Source organism: Pelophylax lessonae, assembly GCF_965119305.1.
Source record: "Pelophylax lessonae genome assembly, chromosome: 8".
Taxonomy (NCBI): Eukaryota; Metazoa; Chordata; class Amphibia; order Anura; family Ranidae; genus Pelophylax; species Pelophylax lessonae.
This window is the reverse complement of record NC_138775.1, coordinates 142,548,982-142,573,140: the sequence shown is the minus strand read 5'-3', so window position 1 is coordinate 142,573,140 and position 24,159 is coordinate 142,548,982. Positions and strand designations below refer to the sequence as shown.

Genomic DNA, 24,159 nt, shown 5'->3' with positions numbered 1-24,159 from the left:
ACAGTGAGTCTGGGGGACTCTCTCTGCTGGGGGTCTCCAGTGCGTTTTTGGTGCGGTGGGACACCGTTTAAAAAAATAAATAAATAAATACAAAAATGTTTTGTCTTTTTTTCTCAACTTTGGCTGACGGGTTCCCCTAGTGCAACATGGACCCTACAAATCATGTGTCCCCGTCTGACCCCTTCAAGAAGGCCCCAGGGCCTTCCTGACCCCATCTGTCTACAGATGCCATTTCGGCGGTCCTGGAATCGTTTGTGTCCTTTAAAGTGCGAGGTGCTAAGAAACGACCTCCGGTCCAAGATGGCGACCGAAGCGTACGCTTAGTGAGGGAGTTCCGGTGACCTGCCTGCATAAATCCTGTTTATCAGCTGCCCTGCCGCCCTCTTTCTTACTAGGGGGACTCGGTGTACTCCCCACACTGTTATGACCAGGGGTCGACCGTCCTCAGCGCCCCGCTCATCCACATCGGATCTGCTCCCGCCGGCGCTAAGGCCGGGCCTCGTGCTTCAGCTACTATGGCCACCCAGATGGAGGATGAGGATCCCGCGCTCCGAGATCAGAATAACTTCTCAGCTCTTATGCAGGCTATTTCCACATGCCAATCTGCCCTGACAACAAAAATTTAGTCTGTCCAGCTGGACATTGGCTTAATTAGGCGGGACATGGACAAGTTCCGTACGCGGCTGACGGAGGTAGAGCGCAGGGTTGGTGACACGGAGGATACCCTAAGAGATCATTCGGCCTCCCTGCATACCCTCCGTGTCAAGGTGAAGGCTCTGGAATACCGGGCGGAGGACTCTGAAAACCGTAACCGCCGCAACAACCTGCGGATCCTGGGCCTCCCGCAGGGGACTGAGGATCCTAACCCTGCTGAGTTTACAGAGTGCCTTCTTCACAACTTGCTCCCACAGGCTGCCTTCTCCCCGTTTTTTTGCGGTGGAATGGGCTCACCGTATGCCTGCTCGCAGGGGGCCTCCTGGAGCTCCTCCACGCACCTTCATCCTTCGCCTGCTGAATTTTCGGGATTGGGACCTGGTGCTGCGGGAGAGTAGGAAGCAGGAATCTCTGAGGTTCGAGGGGTCACATTGATGATATTCCCGGATTTCTCAGTGGAGACGCAAAAGCTGCGCAAATCCTTCGATCATGTCAAGCTGGCCCTGCGGCAAAAAGACCTGAAGTTTCTCTCTCTCTGTTTTTCCTTTTTCCTTCCTGAACCTCTGTTGACCCTTATTTTTTAAAGACGCGGCCCCCTTGGGACCCCGTTGGGTTTGTCAGTGCCGCATAGAGCGACCTTACTATGCACAATAGTTCTCTTATCTGGTATATTACTGCGGCTACAGAGCTCCCCTGAGGCCGGAGGTTGGTGATCGGCTGGGATCTGGACGACCGCCCCCCTCCATTCGGCGCAGTGTGTTCACCTGCGGGGCGCTGGGAGGGGGCGGATTCGGGCCTAGCCCGGACCGACCGGCCGGGGACGTGGCAAACAATGTATCACTTGGAAGTATTGTATGCTATTATGTATCCCTTTGGGGACTGTGTCACTCGTTGTGTTTTAAGTTGTACCCATGTACTCTACAACGGGCGTTCTCTGAACTGTTTTATTGTGTACCCTTTCCCTTTGCATTTAAAACAATAAAAATCTATTGAAATTTAAAAAGACCTGAAGTATAGTATGCTGTTTCCGGCCAGGCTTCGGGTACAAGATGGCGAATCTCTCCGCTTCTTCACTTCCCCGGAGGAGGCCTCCACCTGGCTGGAATCCCTACCCCGCCGTTAGGTCCTGTGACACCTGTGATTTAATACCAGCTAACTTGCTGTACCTTGGTTCCTACCTGCGGGATGTTCTTGATTCATCTCTGTGACTCCTGGGACCTGCATTGACTTTTTCAGGTGAATTGTTTTTTCCTCCCTTTTTCCCTCCTTTTTTTTATTACTGTCTTCAGTATGACTGCACTTCACCTGGAACTGTGCCCCCCTGGAATCCTTTGGGGTCCCCCCTCTTCTTTCTTTTTGGATTATCCGTCTACTTTTATGACTTTTTAAATTCTATTTTTTTTTCTCGCTGCTGGGATGGTCCTCCTCTTTTTTGTCTTTTTGGTACAAGTTCTCTCCTTACCTTTTTTGTATATTTTAGCCTCTACTGTGGGTTGGTTCTCTTTTTATGGGCAAAGTTATCGGCGCTCCTGGTGTGATTGACTGTTCCTACCAGGCGCCCTCTTGGTATAGTGTCCCCCCAATTGACACTGGTCATGTTTGGTCAGGGTCTCAAGCTCACCCACGTTTTTGGCGGGGAGGGGGTTGGGGTGTGTTGGGGAAGTTTTTGTTTTGGGCATTATTTCTATGCCTTATGTATTATTTGCCACCAAGGTATGTCTATATTTCTATGTGCACTTTATCGCCTTACTGCTCTCTGCACTACATGAGTAAGGTTGGGTTTGTTTCTCTGGTGTATGGTCTGGGCCTATTGCGGAGTGATGTCTCTGACGGGCAGTTCCCCCTCTTTTTATTTTATTTCCATATGCTATGGCCCCCCTGAGGTTGGTCATGTGGAATGTGCGAGGCTTGAGCTCTAAGTTAACTACTTCCGGTCCGCGCTATAGCCAAAAGACGGCTGCAGCGCGGACCCACATTTTCGGGAGGCCGTCTTTAAACGGCCTCCCAGACACAGGCTCCCCATGCGCTCCCGCGAGCGCGCAGCGGGGAAAATCTGTGTTGGCCGTGTCCCTTGGACACAGCCAATCACAGATCGTGGTAAATGGCCAATCACAGCGGCCATTTACCACGTGATCGGGCCGTGCGATGAGAGATGATCTCATATGTAAACATATGAGATCATCTCTCAACCCCAGCGCTCCTTCCTCACACGGAGACTGCAGTGTGAGGAAGGAGGAGAGCTGCTCAGCCGCCGGGGACACAAAAGAATGTAATCAGGGCACTAATCACCAGTGCCCTGATTACACAAGGTAAATGAAACACACTAACTGCCCACCATCAGTGCCCACAGTGCCCGCCATCAGTGCCCATAGTGCTGCCAGTCAGTGCCCATCAGTGCCTGCTCATCTAGGCACTGATGAGCACTGACTGGCAGCACTATGGGCACTGAGTGTGGGCACTGATGGTACTGCCCATCAGTGCTCATCAGTGCCGCCCTTCAGTGCTCATCAGTGCCACCCGTCAGTGTCCATCAGTGCCGCCTATCAGTGCCCATCAGTGCCGCCTGTCAGTGCCACCTCTCAGTGCCCAGCAGTGCCACCTCTCAGTGCCCAGCAGTGCCGCCTATCAGTGCTCATCAGTGCGGCATATTAGCACCTCCTCATCAGTGCCCATAAGTGCCACCTCATCAGTGCAGCCTATGAGTGCCCATCAGTGCCGCCTCATCAGCGCACATCAGTGAAGGAGAAAAATTTTTTTATTTTCAAAATTTACTCGCAGAAAATAAGAAAAACTTTTTTTTTTCAAAATTTTCTGTCTTTTTTCTTTTTTTTTGTAAAAAATAAAAACCCCAGAGGTGATTAAATACCACCAAAAGAAAGCTCTATTTGTGTGAAAAAAATGATAAAAATTTCATATGGGTACAGTGTAGCATGACCGCGCAATTGTCATTCAAAGTGTGAGAGCACTGAAAGCTAAAAATTGGTCTGGATGGGAAGGGGGTTTAAGTGCACAGTAGGCAAGTGGTTAAAGCGCTCCCTGGTGTTTTCCTTTTTACAGAAGCACCACCCGCATATCTGCATTCTCCAGGAGACCCACCTCACGGGCGCCAGGGTGTTGGCCTTGAAGAGGTCATGGGTGGGGGCGTACTATCACTCCACCTTCTCATCCTACTCCCAGGGGGTCAGTGTTCTGGTACACCGGTCCCTCTCGTTTGTGCTCCTGGATCTACATTTGGACCCGGATGGACAATATGTTATACTGGGAAGAATTTTGGGTAATTGGCGCTGCCTATATTAAAAAACTGCGGTGTAAACAATGAAAATGGTATATAAATAAATGCACCGTAGTGTGTATATAAAATGTGGGGTTCAATAGGTTATCAGTGCAACAGATAGATATATAAAATATGAGAATTTAAAATCAACATAGATTATAATAAAATGCAGTGACTAATAAATATCAATAACCCCGTGATAAAGTGCAATCCAAGTGACAGAGTGTATATAAAAATATAATTATAATCAAGCAGTGAGTAAAATGTAATATATAAATTGGTACAATAAACAAGATAAAGTGACAGTGGCAAAAGTGCTGGGAAATTGCGCTAAAGATATAGGAAGTGGTCTATGCGCTTAAAAGAAGAAGGTGACAAAAATAGTGCAATAAGGTGCACAAAAGTGACTAATAGATGTAATGAAGTGACTGGCTGGGAAAAAAAGAAAGTCCCAATAGTAAGTGATGCGATGGTGGTGTATAGAAAACCAGGTTAGTCCATAACCGGATGGATGTACAGGAGACTTTGTGGGTAAATCTTAGGGTGACCCCATGGTGGGTAACTGGCGAGGTGCTGGGTGACCCCTAAAGTAAATGTCCTACTAACCAGATATACCCACCCCACACAGGGGTATAGAGCGGGTATTTAGGTGCAAGCGAAGGTCCCTTCGTTGGCTCCTATCTCCCTTCTGTGATGGGGGGATGTCGGGGGTCGTCCCTGGGGGTCCGAGATGTGTAGGCGCCCCAGAAGAAATTCAGGATCCTATGGTCCTATCCTATGGGAGCGGTGGTATGTCCAGTGGTCCGTGGATGGACTCCGACCACTCCGACCACTCGGTAATATATAGGGGCAGGAGGGTCATATAGGGCGGAAAGAAAAGGGCTGATAGTGTAATAACGTAAAAGCCTTTATTGAGCAAATAGTGTGTAAAATGGGTATTCACAATAATACAGTTGGTACGAGCAAAAAAAGTAGCGTCCTGGAACGCGATGCGTTCCACCAGAATGCCGGAAGTGATGTGACGGCGCTGTACGCGTTTCATCACTAGACGTCTTCTGCAGCGTCGCATCACTTCCAGTAAGCTCCCTTATGTATATGGTGGTTACTAGGCAACGGTAGACACCATGGATCAGTGCAGCGGAAGAGTCGACAAAGTTAGAAGCTCCAATAACATGGCGGAGAAGGAGGTAAATATGCCAATCACTACTGATGGTGCCGGTTGGAGGTGTTTGCTCTGACCCAAAGGCGAGAGATGAAAATGGGGTAGAATTTACTACCACTATGAATGTATAAATATATAAAAAAAATCCATGAGTAAACATATATTATAGGTGCCAAAAAACAAAAACCACCATAAGCATGATCAGGAGGAATATAAATGTTAAAATATATAATATATAATTAAAAACTGGTGACATCTAGTGGCTAAAAATATATATTGCACAAGAAAAAAGAATATGTGTTTAAATATGTATGTTTGATAATTAAAAGAAGGGGGACATCTAGTGGATGAAAATATGTATTGCACAAATAGGGAAATAATTTAATAAAGGTGAATGGGTATGTATATGTATATATATGTATATATATATAAATGAGGAGGGGGGACGAGAGATATCATGTACATGAATATGTGTGATAAAAAATATGTAAAAAAGGTATATATGATAAAAAGGTATATTTTAATGAAAGGTATATAATAGGAAGGCATATAGGTAGCAGGTATATTTAAAAAAAATAAGGGTTGTGTGTATAAAAATAAGACTAAAAAATGACTAACGGTATGTAGTAGTTTCCAAATAAATATTATGGCAAATAGTCACTAAAAATCTTATTAATATTATTAAAAATATAGTATAACTTTATTAAAAGCGGTATTGTTGGTACAAGTGTGAGGCTATGTATAAAACGAGGGAGGGTTGTATGTAAGGTCTAAAAATTGGAAATAAAACAATTGAGGTCAATATCCAGATTCAAACCTCTCGGCTGGAGGGTATTAAGCCTGTATATCCAGGCAGTCTCATTTTTAGAAATGTTGATTCTTTTGATTCTTGCCAGACCACTCACGTTACCTATATAATAGAGTGCCCCTGCCGACTCCAGTATGTTCTGTCTCAGCATCGATTGTACCTGTGACCTTCTTGTAGACCCAGTCTGAAAGTGTGTGCAGCAGGTTGAATGATGACTTTAACAGATAGTTTACTCAATGAATAAAGACTCCAGAGGTGTTCTCCAATGCTTCTTTATGCTTCAAGTTAGCAAAGGCATAAACATAGAGACTTTTCCATAGATAAATTTCTAATGAAGTTACACAGCTTCCACACTCTGCAGTCTCCTCATAACAACTCAACAAAATGGAGTTACACAGGAAATGAAGGATGGGAGCAACCAACTAGCCAGAAACAGCAGGGGTGCAAGGAAGATACCAATAGCATAGCATAACATAACATGTAATAACAACTGCTAGACAGTTAAAGCTGCGTGGCAGCACACTCCTCGCCTGGTATCGTGAGATACCACTACACAATTATTTTCCATAAACATACAATTAACATTGCATACAGTAGAATGCTAAGTAGCCCTCTCCTCTAAGCTAACTATGCTAGAGGTCTAAGTGACTCCTTCACATAACACTGAATCAGAATTTTTGGAAGCAGGCATAATTAGGACTGTCTCAGTGACTGGTCTCAGGAAGGCTTTTGGGCTCCCGTCCTTTACAATCCTGACTTCCACACTTCGGACCTTTCCATCATCACTAGCAATGGCCTTTGTAATAACTCCAACTGGCCACTGGATCCGATTGGTTTGCTTGTCTTTTAGAAGAACCAGGTCCCCTTCCTTTAAGTTAGGCTTCTGGGTTTGCCACTTTTTACGTCCTTGGAGAAGTGTGAGGTATTCCCTCCTCCATCTGTCCCAGAAACAATCTGCAAGGTATTGAGCGTATCTCCATTGACCTTTATATGTGTCCTTTTCATCAAAGATGCTCTTTGGCGCTGGGATCTGTCCAATTTTCCGGCTCAATAATGCAGCTGGAGTTAAAACAGTCGGACATTCTGGGTCTGTGGATACAGCGGTCAACGGTCTTGAGTTGATTATTGCTGCGACCTCCGCAAGGAATGTAGTAAGTACTTCATGGGTAAGACGTGAAGAACTCACATCAAGCAACATAGAATCCAGTATGCGCCTTGCCATCCCAATCATACGTTCCCATGCTCTGCCCATGTGTGAAGCGTGTGGTGGGTTGAATTTCCACATGCAGCCTAGATCACTCAAATAATTTCCAACTTGTTGTCGGTCGATCTGTAACTCTCTGCAAGCACCAATGAAGTTAGTTCCACAATCTGATCTCAACATCTTCACGGGACCTCTTAGAGCAAAAAATCTCCTTAGAGCATTGATAAAGCTCGAAGTATCCATTGACTCGATTACTTCGATATGCACAGCTCTTACAGTTAAGCAAGTGAACATTACAGCCCATCTTTTGCCGTTGACTTGACCACCACGACTTCTTCTAGCCGTTACTGTCCATGGTCCAAACACATTGATTCCGACATATGCAAAGGGTGTATCTTCACTCAGTCTGTCTGCAGGTAGGTCAGCCATCTGTTGAAACTGCTGTCTACCCCTTAACTTCTGACATTTAACACAGTTGTGAATAATCGTAGCTATTTGTCTATTCACTCCAACTATCCAGAACCCTGCAATTCTGACTTCACCTTCTGTGTAGTGTCTTCCTTGATGTTTGACTCTCTCATGGTAATGCTGTATAATCAATGTTCCCAAATGGTGGTTTCTTGGTATTATCAAGGGGTTCTGTTCTTTCCGTAGCAGGTTTGACCTTTTCAGTCGTCCACCGACTCGAAGCATGCCCTCGTTGTCGATCACTGGTTTCAGTGTGAATAGTGGGCTACATTTTGGGACTGGTCCATTGCCTCTTAAGCACTTAATCTCTTCCACAAAGACTTCTTCTTGCACACTACGTATGATGAACAGCTCAGCCCTCTTATACTCGAATGCGTTGGGTGACTCCTTACAGGTGTGCCATCCATGGCAAGAAGATGTCTGATTCGATTTGCGGAAAATCTGTGCAATATGAATCAATCTTGCTATAGTCTTCACCAACCTTTTCCAAGAGGAGAAACGTTCAAAACGCCTTACCTCCAAGTTTCTTCTTGAGCAGATGTTGGAACTCAATGCTACAACTTCAGGCCGGATTTCCGGATCAGTATCTGGATCCTCCAGGTGGAAATGGATATCTTCTTCTAAGTTTGTAGAAGACTGGTCCATTAAAAACTTGGGTCTGTTGGAATTGTCCTTGAAGAACTCTTCATCCATAATCTTGATGAACTCCTTGTCTTCGACTGAAGGAGCAATCTTGTTGTCATCACAAGTAGTCTGGTACACTGAATCACCAAAGTCCTTTTGAGAAGTGAGCTTGCAGTTAATACTTTGAAGTGCTTGATATGGAACTTCGTTTTTAAATTCAAGTCTTTCCTTCACATAATAGTGCAATGGACATTTCATCAATCGATAGGTAACATTCGTTTTGTAGGAAGCTACCTCCAAGAGCTTGTGAGATTGATCTAAACAGACTTCTCCTAATATCACCCATCCGAGATCAAGTTTCTGGGCCTGAGGAGCATCATCTGGACCGTTACATAACTCTCTTATTTTATGAACTCTAGGAATGTCTCTCCCTAGTAGAATCAAAATCTTAACATCCTTGTTAAGTGGTGGAATGTAGTTAGCAATGTGGCTCAAATGAGGGTGATGACGTGCAACCTCTGGTGTGGGGATTTCTTCTCTGTTGTTCGGTAGCTGATCACATTCGATTAGAGTTGGAAGAGGAAACTCTGTGTCCTCATATTCTGATGCAACTATGAAGCCATGGGCTCTTCTTCCAGAAGTATTGACCTTTCCTGCACATGTCTGCAAGGTATAGGACCAGGTCTCTCCTTGAATGTTGAATAGGTCAAAGAATTCTGTACTGGCCAATGAGCGATTGCTCTGATCATCGAGTATGGCATACATTTTTATGGAATCTTGTGGACATCCTTCAGGAAAAACCCTTACAAGACATATCTTGCTACAAGACTTGCTATGAAGCCCTCCTCCACATACCTCTGTACACCTTGTGGTTACGGGGTTGGCATATTGCTCAGTTCTCTCCCCGCCATCATCTGATGTAGTCTTGGGGTTGCTGCCGGGTGAAGGTTTCCTTTTGAATAGGTCTGAATGAAGAGCGTCCACATGTTTGGCACTGTTACAGAGAGAACATCTGATGACGATCTTACAGTCTCTAGCTAAATGATCGGAGGATGCACAACACTTAAAACAGATATTATGCTCTTTGAGAAATGACTTGCGTTCTTCAATAGGCTTGTCCTTAAATGCACGACATTTGGAGAGAGAGTGTGGCGCATTATGAATAGGACACTGTTGATTAAGATTGCTTGCTTTGATGTCTGTAGCTAAGACGTTGGATGCTATCGCGGTCTTCCTCACGGCAATAGGATGCCTTAAATCCTTGAATTTACTGTTGGTGGCAATACCCCTTGAAGTACTTAAAGGAATGGTGGTTGTATCTGGATAGAAGAAGCTTGGGTCATTCTTGGATCTTGCAACCTTCCGCACGAACTCTGCTAAATAAGAAAAGGGAGGGAAGGAAACATCATGTTCATACTTATACTTTGATCCTACACTAGTCCACTTTCCCTGAAGATAACTAGGCAACCTTGCTACAATAGGATTTATGCCCTGAGCAGTGTCTAAATAGCTAAGACCTGGTAAACTAGGATCTAACTTAGCAATTTCAAGTTCATGAAGGAGGTCACCTAACTCTCTAAGCTTATAATTGTCCTTAACAGAGATCTTAGGAAAGTCGTTTAGTCTCTGGAATAAGGCAGATTCAATGACTTCGGGGCTCCCATAGTCTTGTTCTAGACGTTCCCAGGCAGCATCAAGGCCTGCTTTAAAGTTATAAATGTAGACAGATTTAAGTCTCTTTACTTGTTCTGAAGATTGACTCCCCAACCACTTTATTAGTAAGTCAAGTTCTGCTTGAGGTTCAATGTCCAAGTTCTTGGTTACCACCTTAAATGTAGATCTCCAACTCCTGTAGTTCTCTGGTCGGTCATCAAATCTAGACAGTCCAGTTTTAATCAACTCTCGTCGAATCATATACTTGCTGAACTCTGCAATGTCAGTGCTTTCAGTTTTTATAGCCAAAGGGGGTACTGATGGTGCACCATCTTGGACCATGGTTGGTATATGATGTTGGCTGTTAGGTAGAGAGAAAGGTGTTGCAGATGGGTTTAATCTAGGTATGGGTCTGTCGTCTGAAGGTCTCTGAGCATTTGAAGTTAAAGAGAGCTGTATCAAAGGGGGTATAGAGTTCATTCTGTAGTCTTCTGCTGTGCCCTTGTAATCTCTATGCACATAGGGTTGTGGTGGCACATGAGCTGCATAGGTTGATTCACTTGATTTTGTGACGTGCGGTAGTTGTGGAGGGTCTCTGTTAGTAGGTGTGTCTAGTTGACCAGCTTGCTTTGGCGACACATTGCCTTCTGATCCGCTTGCTGGATGATTATGAGAAGAATCTCCAACTGTAGGTGGGACTGTATTGTCGTGGTTCTGAGTTAAGACAAACTGTAGGGTCCTTTCAACAGGGTCTTGACAAGCAGCTAAGCTGGTACAAGCTGCTCCTTCTTCTTCCAATAGGGCTTGTTCCAAGACAGATAACTCTGCTAAAGCTACTTCCTTTTCTCTATTCTTCTGAAGAATTTCTAGCTGAGCCTCTGTTTCTGCTTGTATTCTTGCTTGAATGCGTTTAGCTTCTGCTTCCTTGCATTTAGCTTCTGCCTTGAAGGCTGCTTCTTTTTCAGAGCAGGCGGCTTGAACCTGGGCTACTGCAACCTTTTGGCGAGCTTTGAGTATTTGGTCGCTCAGTATTGACCTTATAGAGCAGGACCGTAATGACTTAGAAGAAGATTTATGATATGAGCGGACAGACCTAGATGATTTTCCTGAGTGTCTGGAAGAAGCAGATTTACAGGATGTAGTTTTATGTAGCTGTGCTAATCTACCTTCTATCTGTGCCTTTGCTTCAAGATATGTGCTATGCCTCTGCTGGTCAGTAGAATTAAAGTCCTTTAATTCCAATGCAGCTTCCTCTATGTTGGAATGTGACAATAGGGAATAGTACTTCTCAGAAAGTCTTTTATAATTCTCAAATGCCTTCTTAACCCTTGATAGAGCAGTGTTCAATTGCTCAGAATTGTTGCTAGTTTCATTAGTGGCTGTTATACAACTTAGAGTATTTTCCCATAATGCAGTCAGGTTGCTAGATGTTTCTTCCTTACTTGCTTCATAAACCTCCCTTGTCTTCAAGGATGGATGAGGGGCTCTGACAGGACGAGAAGAATGAAGTAAGGAGTCTGCTTTATCTTGACTAAATGCAGGTAACTCTGTGAGATCTCTGTCAGACATAATAAGTACTGTAGTTTTGGTGTCTTGCCAGAGCTCAGCTCTGTAAGTAGTGACTTCTGTTAGTAAGCAGGCTGAGCTGAGGAGCTGGGTATTTGTTGTTACAATAGCTAGCTAGTGCTGCAACTGGTTCAGACTGGATAGCTCATCTCAGAAGGCTGTAACAGTAATGAAGCATTCAGTAGGTGGCTGGTTTCATATGCAGAGTAATGCTTCTGGTGACACACAGGCAAGTGTTTACTCACGTTTCTGAAGCTGCAGATACCTGTGATGGATGCTTCTGGAAATTTACTTTCTGAAGCTGCAGAGATAACCATGTGATGGATTCTTGGAAATTTACTGTTCTGTCTCAGCATCGATTGTACCTGTGACCTTCTTGTAGACCCAGTCTGAAAGTGTGTGCAGCAGGTTGAATGATGACTTTAAGAGATAGTTTACTCAATGAATAAAGACTCCAGAGGTGTTCTCCAATGCTTCTTTATGCTTCAAGTTAGTAAAGGCATAAACATAGAGACTTTTCCATAGATAAATTTCTAATGAAGTTACACAGCTTCCACACTCTGCAGTCTCCTCATAACAACTCAACAAAATGGAGTTACACAGGAAATGAAGGATGGGAGCAACCAACTAGCCAGAAACAGCAGGGGTCCAAGGAAGATACCAATAAAATAGCATAACATAACATGTAATAACAACTGCTAGACAGTTAAAGCTGCGTGGCAGCACAGTGAGGCTATGTATAAAACGAGGGAGGGTTGTATGTAAGGTCTAAAAATTGGAAATAAAACAATTGAGGTCAATATCCAGATTCAAACCTCTCAGCTGGAGGGTATTAAGCCTGTATATCCAGGCAGTCTCATTTTTAGAAATGTTGATTCTTTTGATTCTTGCCAGACCACTCACGTTACCTATATAATAGAGTGCCCCTGCCGACTCCGGTATGTCGGCAGGACCACCAGGCCCCTATTTGTGCAATTCAGGGAACACATCAACATCATCAGAAAGGGATTCCCGAAGCATAGCTTGTCTAGACACTTCGCAGAAGCACATAAGGACCCGAGAGGACTTACATTTATAGGAATAGATTCCATCTCAGGACATTGAAGGGGTGAAAACAAAGAATCAAAATTTCTAAAAATGAGACTGCCTGGATATACAGGCTTAATACCCTCCAGCCAAGAGGTTTGAATCTGGATATTGACCTCAATTGTTTTATTTCCAATTTTTAGACCTTACATACAACCCTCCCTCGTTTTATACATAGCCTCACACTTGTACCAACAATACCCCCTTTTAATAAAGTTATACTATATTTTTAATAATATTAATAAGATTTTTAGTGACAATTTGCCATAATATTTATTTGGAAAATACTACATACCGTTAGTCATTTTTTAGTCTTATTTTTATACACACAACCCTTTTTTTTTTAACCGGTTGCCGACCGCCGCACGACTATATACTGCGGCGGTCAGCCCCGGCCAGGCAGAGTGACGTATCGGTACGTCACTCGCCTGTCACTGACTTGCGAGCCTATCGCGGGCGGGCGCGCGCCCGCCGAGGCGCGCGCCCGCCGCGGCTCGTTCACAGGCAAGTCAGTGCGTGTGACCGGCGGACTCGATGTCCGCCAGTCACACTGCGATCGCTCCTGTGAAGGGAGAAAGACAGAGCAGCTTGTGTAAACAAGCTGCCTGTCAGTTCTCCCTGTGTAAAAGTAAAGATCTGTCCGTTCTACTATGTAGAACGGTTGATCTTTGCTTTTACACCAATAGGAATGTCCCTACACAGTAGAAAGCACGCCCCTAGGACACACTTAACCCCTCCCTGTCCAATAAAGTTAACCCCTTCCCTGCCAGTGTCATTTTTGCAGTAACAGTGCATATGTATAGCACTGATTACTGCAGTAATGTCACTGGTAACCCCAAAAGTGTCAAAAATGTCAGTCAAGGGTCCGATCTGTCCGCCGCAATGTCGCAGTACCGAAAAAAAAATCGCAGATCGCCGCCATTACGCGTTAAAAAAAAAAACACCAAAAATGATAAAAATCTTTCTCTTTGTTAGTAAACGCGATAACTTTTGCGCAAACCAATCAAAATACAAGAGAGAATTCCCCTATTGTTGGGACTTTTAAGGCACATAAATATACAGATTCAACGATCTATGCAAAAAATTATGAAGTTTATTAAAGTGACAAACATAGGAGCATAAATGTTAAAAACATTACAGGCGAAAATGTATGCATCAAGAATATATAACCATAACCGTGAATGATGAAGGTTGTGGCCCAATATATTTCGGAAAATCAATTTCCTTCTTCAGGGGAAATTCACAGTAGAAGTGTTCTAATAATAGAGATAACAACATAATTAGGCCCACCACACATGTTAAGCAGGATCATCATATATAGTATGACTATTACACTTTAAACACAATAACAAGCAAGTATATTGTTATTATATGTTTTTTCTCTCCCCCCAAAACAGTTGGAAAGAAAACACTTACATGGTTATTCTTGTCATGCATATGGAGCCTGTAGGGTAGCTAAAAGCAGAGCTGATTGACCGCACATGTGAATCTACCATCACTGATGTCCATGCATTCCAAGATTTTTTAAGGGGACCGGTGTATCAGATTAGTAATTGTGGGGTGATTCACATAGAAAACCCCCGGATCTCCCAGTCTCTGTGGTCACCTGAAGTCCCAATATTTTGGCTGCGGCACACAGGAAACTGACAGTGGGGGCCAGCTATAAGGGAAAAGTGTATAGACAGAATAGCTTGATTAGTTTTTTGGGCTTAGTATAAGTCTCCAAAGGTAGACATCTGGATCAATAAAGTATTCACCAGAGTGTCGTATATAGGGGCATAGAAGTTGTAATTACCTGTGTGTTGTAAGACCCACCGATTCCACATACGGGATCGACCAGCACAAATTGAAAAGTGTGGATAAAAATGCTGACAATGTGGGGTGTTAAAGTATTACCTTAATTGGTCCTTAACTGCCAGCAGCTGGTGCTTAGCCTACGGGGCTTCCTGGATCACAAGCGCCAGGACCGCCCCGCCATCTGTGTGCGCATGACAAACCGTCATGACGCTAGGCGGAACCGGAAGTGGCGCTTGCGTTCCACCGGCACGGGTCACACAACCGGAAGCGGAGAACCGCATCCGGTTTGCGATTGGCTAGGTCCGCCCATGTGTGCAGAAAGCTGCAATGGGTAGGGCCAGCCAGGGACAGTGAGCGCCACTCGGCGATCTGTCTCCCCGTGCCGGGGTGGCCACAGAGATCGGGAAAAATTGTGTGGGGGAAAATGAGAATCTTAGATTACCCAGGTTATAAATGAATTGGTGATTTTCCTATTTATTAGATGTTGTTCCCATATTTGAACATGAATGGAACAATGACAAGTAACAAGAAGTAGAGAAAATGAGAAGTTCAAAAAATATATCAATACACCTAATGAAGGATTTACTGTGGTAGCAGAATATTATGCGGTAATATCTGGTCTGGAATTAGCTACTCCTTTTACAATTCTATTTACAAAACACATCATGTGCATTAAGGAGTAAGGACATTGGAAAATAATATGGATGTTATGAGATATGAAATACAGTTATTTTTCCATCCCTCCTGATGAAAACCCTTCAAGAAAGGGTTTGAACGATATTGCTCCATTGAGGCCAGGAGACTCTGTCGCTTTTAACAGATGTATCCACCTCAGCTCGAGTTGGAGGAGACTTTTGTTCCAGTCTCCTCCTCTCGGGCTGGGGTGTATACGATCCAAAATAAGGAACTTAATTTTTGGAAATTTGCCCTTATGGACTAATTTTACGTGACGCCCTAGGGGGAGCTCGGGGTCTGGTTTGCGCATACTAAGGATGTGACGGTATGCGCGACGCCAGAACTCCTGTTTAGTTTTTCCTATGTAGAAGCATCCGCATGTACATAGGAGTAAATAAATGACACCGATCGTGCGACAGTTCGCAAAATGTCTTGCCCTGAAGATCTGACCATTGGGTAGACTAGGGGATTTGCTCGTCAGCATGTAGCCACAATAGTGGCATGCACCACAGATAAAGGTACCCTTGTATTTACAACAAGATGCATCATCGTTGTTAAACTCACTTCGAACAAGTTTGTCCCGAAGTGCCGGGGCTCTTTTATAAGTAAAACCCGGTGTATTAGATAAAAATTGTCCTAATATTGGGTCAGATGTTAGTAAGTGCCAGTGTTTGGTCACTATTTGTTTTATCTTTTTATGTTGATACATATAAGGGGTAATTATCCTGATGTTGTTCCTATCATTGGTATTACTATGCTTAGATGGATTGAGAAGTTCCCGTCTATCACTTAAGAGGGCTCTTTTATATGCCTTTTTGAGAGACATTTTGGAGTACCCTCTTCGTGTCAGTCTCTGACGTAGGTCATTTGCCGCAAGTTGGAAAGACTGTAAGTCGCTACAATTGCGCCGTAGGCGTAAGTATTGACTTATCGGAATCGATCGGATTAATGGCTCGGGGTGGAAACTTGAACCATGGAGGATGGTGTTCCCTGCCGTTGGTTTACGGTAAAGTTCACTCTGTAGAGTGCCATCCTCTCCCCTAAAGATCTCAACATCTAGGAATGTCACGCGATTAGGATCCCAATTCATTGTGAAGAGTAGGTTGAACTCGTTCCTATTCATCCTTTCCAAACAGGTATACAACAGTTCAAGGGGACCCTCCCAGATGAGGAACACGTCATCTATATATCGGGTCCACAGGGAAATGTGGTCCGTGTATAGAGATAAGGCCTCGTCATCTAGGAAGGATGTCTCCCACTCCCCCAGGTACAAATTGGCGTAGGATGGGGCACAGCAAGTGCCCATCGCTACGCCCTGCACCTGGAGGTAGTGGGAGCCATTGAACATAAAGATGTTATGTGTAAGAATAAAGCGCAGGAGGTTGATTATGAACTCACTGTATGCATTGTTTGTAGCTTTTTTGGAAACAATGTGTTGAATTGCAGCTATACCCTTTTCATGGGGTATAGAGCTGTAGAGAGCTTCTACATCGATGGTAACAAGTACCGCTGTGGAGGACACAGGAACGCCTTCAATCTTGTTCAAGAAATGGATCGTGTCCTTCGTGAAGGAAGGAAGTTCCTGCACAAAGGGTTGTAAAAAAGTGTCGACCAAGCGACTAGCATTTTCTGATATGGATCCTCTCCCTGATATGATGGGTCTACCAGGGGGGTTAGTGGGATTTTTGTGGACTTTTGGAAGTCCATAAAACGTTGGTACTTTGGGGAATTTAGTTCTAATAAAATCCCAAGTTTCCTTAGTGATGACATTATTTAGGTAGGCTTGATCTACCAGGAGATAAAATTCCTGGTAGAATTTTGCTACAATGGTAGAGGTGATACGTCTATACCAGTTGGTATTCTTGAGGATCTGAATACACATCTGTACATATTGTGTGTCGTCCATTATGACAATATTGCCCCCCTTATCGGCTTGTTTAATAATTATGTTTTTATTATTTGAAAGTTTATTTATGGCTTCTCGATGTTGGGGGGAAATGTTGGCATGGGGGGTGGAGTCAATTTTCATTTTTTCAATTTCACTAGTTACAATCCTGAGAAACGTATTAATGTTCTGGTTTTGGATGGGGGGATACATATCCGATTTCTTTTTTAGCGTCGTGCTGTTTTTGTTGTCTTTAGTTTTGTCTGATGCCGCACCTGATAATAGCGCATCGATGTCAATCCGATCGATTAAGTTTTCGTTCTCCTCTAATAACGAAATTAGAATATCTAAAGCTGGGTCCTTATTTTTATTTTCGCTATTCCCTTTGTGAAATAACAATTTGAGGTTGAGTTTGCGTGCAAACAGATGTAGGTCTTTTATAACCTCAAATTTATTTGTATTGGATGTGGGGCAGAAACTGAGACCCATATGAAGGATCTCTGTTTCTGCTTGGGTGAGAGTATAATGTGATAAATTAATAATAGAGAAATCCTGCACCAAAGGAGAGGCGTGATCTAAAGTGATGGTGTTGGAATCGGGGATGAGGGTAGAGTGTCTGTGACTGGTGTAAGTTGGAGTGCTCGCTGGTGGATTATGTCTAAAAAAGTGGAATCCTGTAACTTAGTGTTGGTTGAAGTGCTAGTGGGTGGAAGTGGGATACTAAGATCCTGGGATTGTTGTGAAGCTAGAAGTGGTGGTGCCTCACGTGAATGGGTATGTGCAGGGAATAAAGAAACATTGTCTTTTTTGTTTAGAGGTAGATTGGATTTTTTGTTTTTTTGTTGGAAAGATAGATCGTCTTGAAATGGACGCTTTGTGCGGTCATTTGTTCTAGTTTTGGCATTAGTGGGTATGTCTTTTTGAGTAGGAATGGAAGAATTATCCTTTTTATCACTGTTGTAGATGTTTCTATTTTGTGCCCAAAAATAGGCTTTGCCCTGTTGTGAAATATTCCTGCTTCTATTTAGGATTTTTTGTTTTTTCATTAAGATGTTCTTGTTGAATACATCCAAATGATCTTTTAATTTTTTCTCTCTTTCGACATATGTTTTGTGATTTTTAAATTTTTGTATTTTTTGGCAGGTTTGAGCAATGTCGATATCTAATTTTTTGGCTCTTATAGAGTACTCCTCTATGAGGAGTCCCATAAGAGATCCTGAACATGCTTGTAGGGTGTCCTCCCATTTTGCCCTGAAATTCGGCGTTATATCCTCTAGGGAGGGAAACACCTGTATTCTAAGGCCGAAAGGGGTGATACCCTCTTGAATATGGTCCTGGAAGGATTTGCAGTGCCAAAAAAGGGTTGACTTTTTTTCAACTAATTTGGATAGCTGAAACAACAATGAGGCTAATTCGGTTTCGATGAACTCTTTGTGTTCATATTCATCCAAATAGTTAGCCATTAAGGTGTTCCAGTCATCCCCAATAAAACCAGACATTTTCAACAGGACTATGAAAGTGAATAAACAAACAAACAATGTCTATTGTCCAATCTGCACAAAGATATATATGTGTAATTATTCTTAAAACTACTACATTAAAGAATATATAAAGAAAAATTAATTTCAGATGAAAGGAATAGCCTAGCACGAGCTGCGGGGAGGGGTATTTTCTACCCAATTAGACAAAATGGGGTTTGCTCGTGATAGGTATTCCAAAAAGTGTGCCACATCCCTAGATTAGAGTACAAGAGAGAATTCCCCTATTGTTGGGACTTTTAAGGCACATAAATATACAGATTCAACGATCTATGCAAAAAATTATGAAGTTTATTAAAGTGACAAACATAGGAGCATAAATGTTAAAAACATTACAGGCGAAAATGTATGCATCAAGAATATATAACCATAACCGTGAATGATGAAGGTTGTGGCCCAATATATTTCGGAAAATCAATTTCCTTCTTCAGGGGCAATTCACAGTAGAAGTGTTCTAATAATAGAGATAACAACATAATTAGGCCCACCACACATGTTAAGCAGGATCATCATATATAGTATGACTATTACACTTTAAACACAATAACAAGCAAGTATATTGTTATTATATGTTTTTTCTCTCCCCCCAAAACAGTTGGAAAGAAAACACTTACATGGTTATTCTTGTCATGCATATGGAGCCTGTAGGGTAGCTAAAAGCAGAGCTGATTGACCGCACATGTGAATCTACCATCACTGATGTCCATGCATTCCAAGATTTTTTAAGGGGACCGGTGTATCAGATTAGTAATTGTGGGGTGATTCACATAGAAAACCCCCGGATCTCCCAGTCTCTGTGGTCACCTGAAGTCCCAATATTTTGGCTGCGGCACACAGGAAACTGACAGTGGGGGCCAGCTATAAGGGAAAAGTGTATAGACAGAATAGCTTGATTAGTTTTTTGGGCTTAGTATAAGTCTCCAAAGGTAGACATCTGGATCAATAAAGTATTCACCAGAGTGTCGTATATAGGGGCATAGAAGTTGTAATTACCTGTGTGTTGTAAGACCCACCGATTCCACATACGGGATCGACCAGCACAAATTGAAAAGTGTGGATAAAAATGCTGACAATGTGGGGTGTTAAAGTATTGCCTTAATTGGTCCTTAACTGCCAGCAGCTGGTGCTTAGCCTACGGGGCTTCCTGGATCACAAGCGCCAGGACCGCCCCGCCATCTGTGTGCGCATGACAAACCGTCATGACGCTAGGCGGAACCGGAAGTGGCGCTTGCGTTCCACCGGCACGGGTCACACAACCGGAAGCGGAGAACCGCATCCGGTTTGCGATTGGCTAGGTCCGCCCATGTGTGCAGAAAGCTGCAATGGGTAGGGCCAGCCAGGGACAGTGAGCGCCACTCGGCGATCTGTCTCCCCGTGCCGGGGTGGCCACAGAGATCGGGAAAAATTGTGTGGGGGAAAATGAGAATCTTAGATTACCCAGGTTATAAATGAATTGGTGATTTTCCTATTTATTAGATGTTGTTCCCATATTTGAACATGAATGGAACAATGACAAGTAACAAGAAGTAGAGAAAATGAGAAGTTCAAAAAATATATCAATACACCTAATGAAGGATTTACTGTGGTAGCAGAATATTATGCGGTAATATCTGGTCTGGAATTAGCTACTCCTTTTACAATTCTATTTACAAAACACATCATGTGCATTAAGGAGTAAGGACATTGGAAAATAATATGGATGTTATGAGATATGAAATACAGTTATTTTTCCATCCCTCCTGATGAAAACCCTTCAAGAAAGGGTTTGAACGATATTGCTCCATTGAGGCCAGGAGACTCTGTCGCTTTTAACAGATGTATCCACCTCAGCTCGAGTTGGAGGAGACTTTTGTTCCAGTCTCCTCCTCTCGGGCTGGGGTGTATACGATCCAAAATAAGGAACTTAATTTTTGGAAATTTGCCCTTATGGACTAATTTTACGTGACGCCCTAGGGGGAGCTCGGGGTCTGGTTTGCGCATACTAAGGATGTGACGGTATGCGCGACGCCAGAACTCCTGTTTAGTTTTTCCTATGTAGAAGCATCCGCATGTACATAGGAGTAAATAAGATGATAAATAAGGAGAAAATAATAGTATGCGCAAACCAGACCCCGAGCTCCCCCTAGGGCGTCACGTAAAATTAGTCCATAAGGGCAAATTTCCAAAAATTAAGTTCCTTATTTTGGATCGTATACACCCCAGCCCGAGAGGAGGAGACTGGAACAAAAGTCTCCTCCAACTCGAGCTGAGGTGGATACATCTGTTAAAAGCGACAGAGTCTCCTGGCCTCAATGGAGCAATATCGTTCAAACCCTTTCTTGAAGGGTTTTCATCAGGAGGGATGGAAAAATAACTGTATTTCATATCTCATAACATCCATATTATTTTCCAATGTCCTTACTCCTTAATGCACATGATGTGTTTTGTAAATAGAATTGTAAAAGGAGTAGCTAATTCCAGACCAGATATTACCGCATAATATTCTGCTACCACAGTAAATCCTTCATTAGGTGTATTGATATATTTTTTGAACTTCTCATTTTCTCTACTTCTTGTTACTTGTCATTGTTCCATTCATGTTCAAATATGGGAACAACATCTAATAAATAGGAAAATCACCAATTCATTTATAACCTGGGTAATCTAAGATTCTCATTTTCCCCCACACAATTTTTCCCGATCTCTGTGGCCACCCCGGCACGGGGAGACAGATCGCCGAGTGGCGCTCACTGTCCCTGGCTGGCCCTACCCATTGCAGCTTTCTGCACACATGGGCGGACCTAGCCAATCGCAAACCGGATGCGGTTCTCCGCTTCCGGTTGTGTGACCCGTGCCGGTGGAACGCAAGCGCCACTTCCGGTTCCGCCTAGCGTCATGACGGTTTGTCATGCGCACACAGATGGCGGGGCGGTCCTGGCGCTTGTGATCCAGGAAGCCCCGTAGGCTAAGCACCAGCTGCTGGCAGTTAAGGACCAATTAAGGCAATACTTTAACACCCCACATTGTCAGCATTTTTATCCACACTTTTCAATTTGTGCTGGTCGATCCCGTATGTGGAATCGGTGGGTCTTACAACACACAGGTAATTACAACTTCTATGCCCCTATATACGACACTCTGGTGAATACTTTATTGATCCAGATGTCTACCTTTGGAGACTTATACTAAGCCCAAAAAACTAATCAAGCTATTCTGTCTATACACTTTTCCCTTATAGCTGGCCCCCACTGTCAGTTTCCTGTGTGCCGCAGCCAAAATATTGGGACTTCAGGTGACCACAGAGACTGGGAGATCCGGGGGTTTTCTATGTGAATCACCCCACAATTACTAATCTGATACACCGGTCCCCTTAAAAAATCTTGGAATGCATGGACATCAGTGATGGTAGATTCACATGTGCGGTCAATCAGCTCTGCTTTTAGCTACCCTACAGGCTCCATATGCATGACAAGAATAACCATGTAAGTGTTTTCTTTCCAACTGTTTTGGGGGGAGAGAAAAAACATATAATAACAATATACTTGCTTGTTATTGTGTTTAAAGTGTAATAGTCATACTATATATGATGATCCTGCTTAACATGTGTGGTGGGCCTAATTATGTTGTTATCTCTATTATTAGAACACTTCTACTGTGAATTGCCCCTGAAGAAGGAAATTGATTTTCCGAAATATATTGGGCCACAACCTTCATCATTCACGGTTATGGTTATATATTCTTGATGCATACATTTTCGCCTGTAATGTTTTTAACATTTATGCTCCTATGTTTGTCACTTTAATAAACTTCATAATTTTTTGCATAGATCGTTGAATCTGTATATTTATGTGCCTTAAAAGTCCCAACAATAGGGGAATTCTCTCTTGTACTCTAATCTAGGGATGTGGCACACTTTTTGGAATACCTATCACGAGCAAACCCCATTTTGTCTAATTGGGTAGAAAATACCCCTCCCCGCAGCTCGTGCTAGGCTATTCCTTTCATCTGAAATTAATTTTTCTTTATATATTCTTTAATGTAGTAGTTTTAAGAATAATTACACATATATATCTTTGTGCAGATTGGACAATAGACATTGTTTGTTTGTTTATTCACTTTCATAGTCCTGTTGAAAATGTCTGGTTTTATTGGGGATGACTGGAACACCTTAATGGCTAACTATTTGGATGAATATGAACACAAAGAGTTCATCGAAACCGAATTAGCCTCATTGTTGTTTCAGCTATCCAAATTAGTTGAAAAAAAGTCAACCCTTTTTTGGCACTGCAAATCCTTCCAGGACCATATTCAAGAGGGTATCACCCCTTTCGGCCTTAGAATACAGGTGTTTCCCTCCCTAGAGGATATAACGCCGAATTTCAGGGCAAAATGGGAGGACACCCTACAAGCATGTTCAGGATCTCTTATGGGACTCCTCATAGAGGAGTACTCTATAAGAGCCAAAAAATTAGATATCGACATTGCTCAAACCTGCCAAAAAATACAAAAATTTAAAAATCACAAAACATATGTCGAAAGAGAGAAAAAATTAAAAGATCATTTGGATGTATTCAACAAGAACATCTTAATGAAAAAACAAAAAATCCTAAATAGAAGCAGGAATATTTCACAACAGGGCAAAGCCTATTTTTGGGCACAAAATAGAAACATCTACAACAGTGATAAAAAGGATAATTCTTCCATTCCTACTCAAAAAGACATACCCACTAATGCCAAAACTAGAACAAATGACCGCACAAAGCGTCCATTTCAAGACGATCTATCTTTCCAACAAAAAAACAAAAAATCCAATCTACCTCTAAACAAAAAAGACAATGTTTCTTTATTCCCTGCACATACCCATTCACGTGAGGCACCACCACTTCTAGCTTCACAACAATCCCAGGATCTTAGTATCCCACTTCCACCCACTAGCACTTCAACCAACACTAAGTTACAGGATTCCACTTTTTTAGACATAATCCACCAGCGAGCACTCCAACTTACACCAGTCACAGACACTCTACCCTCATCCCCGATTCCAACACCATCACTTTAGATCACGCCTCTCCTTTGGTGCAGGATTTCTCTATTATTAATTTATCACATTATACTCTCACCCAAGCAGAAACAGAGATCCTTCATATGGGTCTCAGTTTCTGCCCCACATCCAATACAAATAAATTTGAGGTTATAAAAGACCTACATCTGTTTGCACGCAAACTCAACCTCAAATTGTTATTTCACAAAGGGAATAGCGAAAATAAAAATAAGGACCCAGCTTTAGATATTCTAATTTCGTTATTAGAGGAGAACGAAAACTTAATCGATCGGATTGACATCGATGCGCTATTATCAGGTGCGGCATCAGACAAAACTAAAGACAACAAAAACAGCACGACGCTAAAAAAGAAATCGGATATGTATCCCCCCATCCAAAACCAGAACATTAATACGTTTCTCAGGATTGTAACTAGTGAAATTGAAAAAATGAAAATTGACTCCACCCCCCATGCCAACATTTCCCCCCAACATCGAGAAGCCATAAATAAACTTTCAAATAATAAAAACATAATTATTAAACAAGCCGATAAGGGGGGCAATATTGTCATAATGGACGACACACAATATGTACAGATGTGTATTCAGATCCTCAAGAATACCAACTGGTATAGACGTATCACCTCTACCATTGTAGCAAAATTCTACCAGGAATTTTATCTCCTGGTAGATCAAGCCTACCTAAATAATGTCATCACTAAGGAAACTTGGGATTTTATTAGAAC

At 42.8% G+C, this 24,159-nt stretch overlaps 1 pseudogene across 1 annotated transcript in view; it reads right to left on the bottom strand.

Moving 5' to 3' along the window:
* Positions 1-8,397: 8,397 nt before the first annotated feature.
* Positions 8,398-24,159, bottom strand: part of LOC309562194 — a 44,056-nt pseudogene continuing 28,294 nt past the window's right edge. Inside the window, exons 3-5 of the transcript in view lie at positions 16,370-16,553; positions 11,706-11,878; positions 8,398-9,570 (exon numbers count right to left, since the gene is read on the bottom strand). The product of the transcript in view is annotated as an uncharacterized misc_RNA (transcript). The remainder of the gene's footprint in view (positions 9,571-11,705; positions 11,879-16,369; positions 16,554-24,159) is intronic.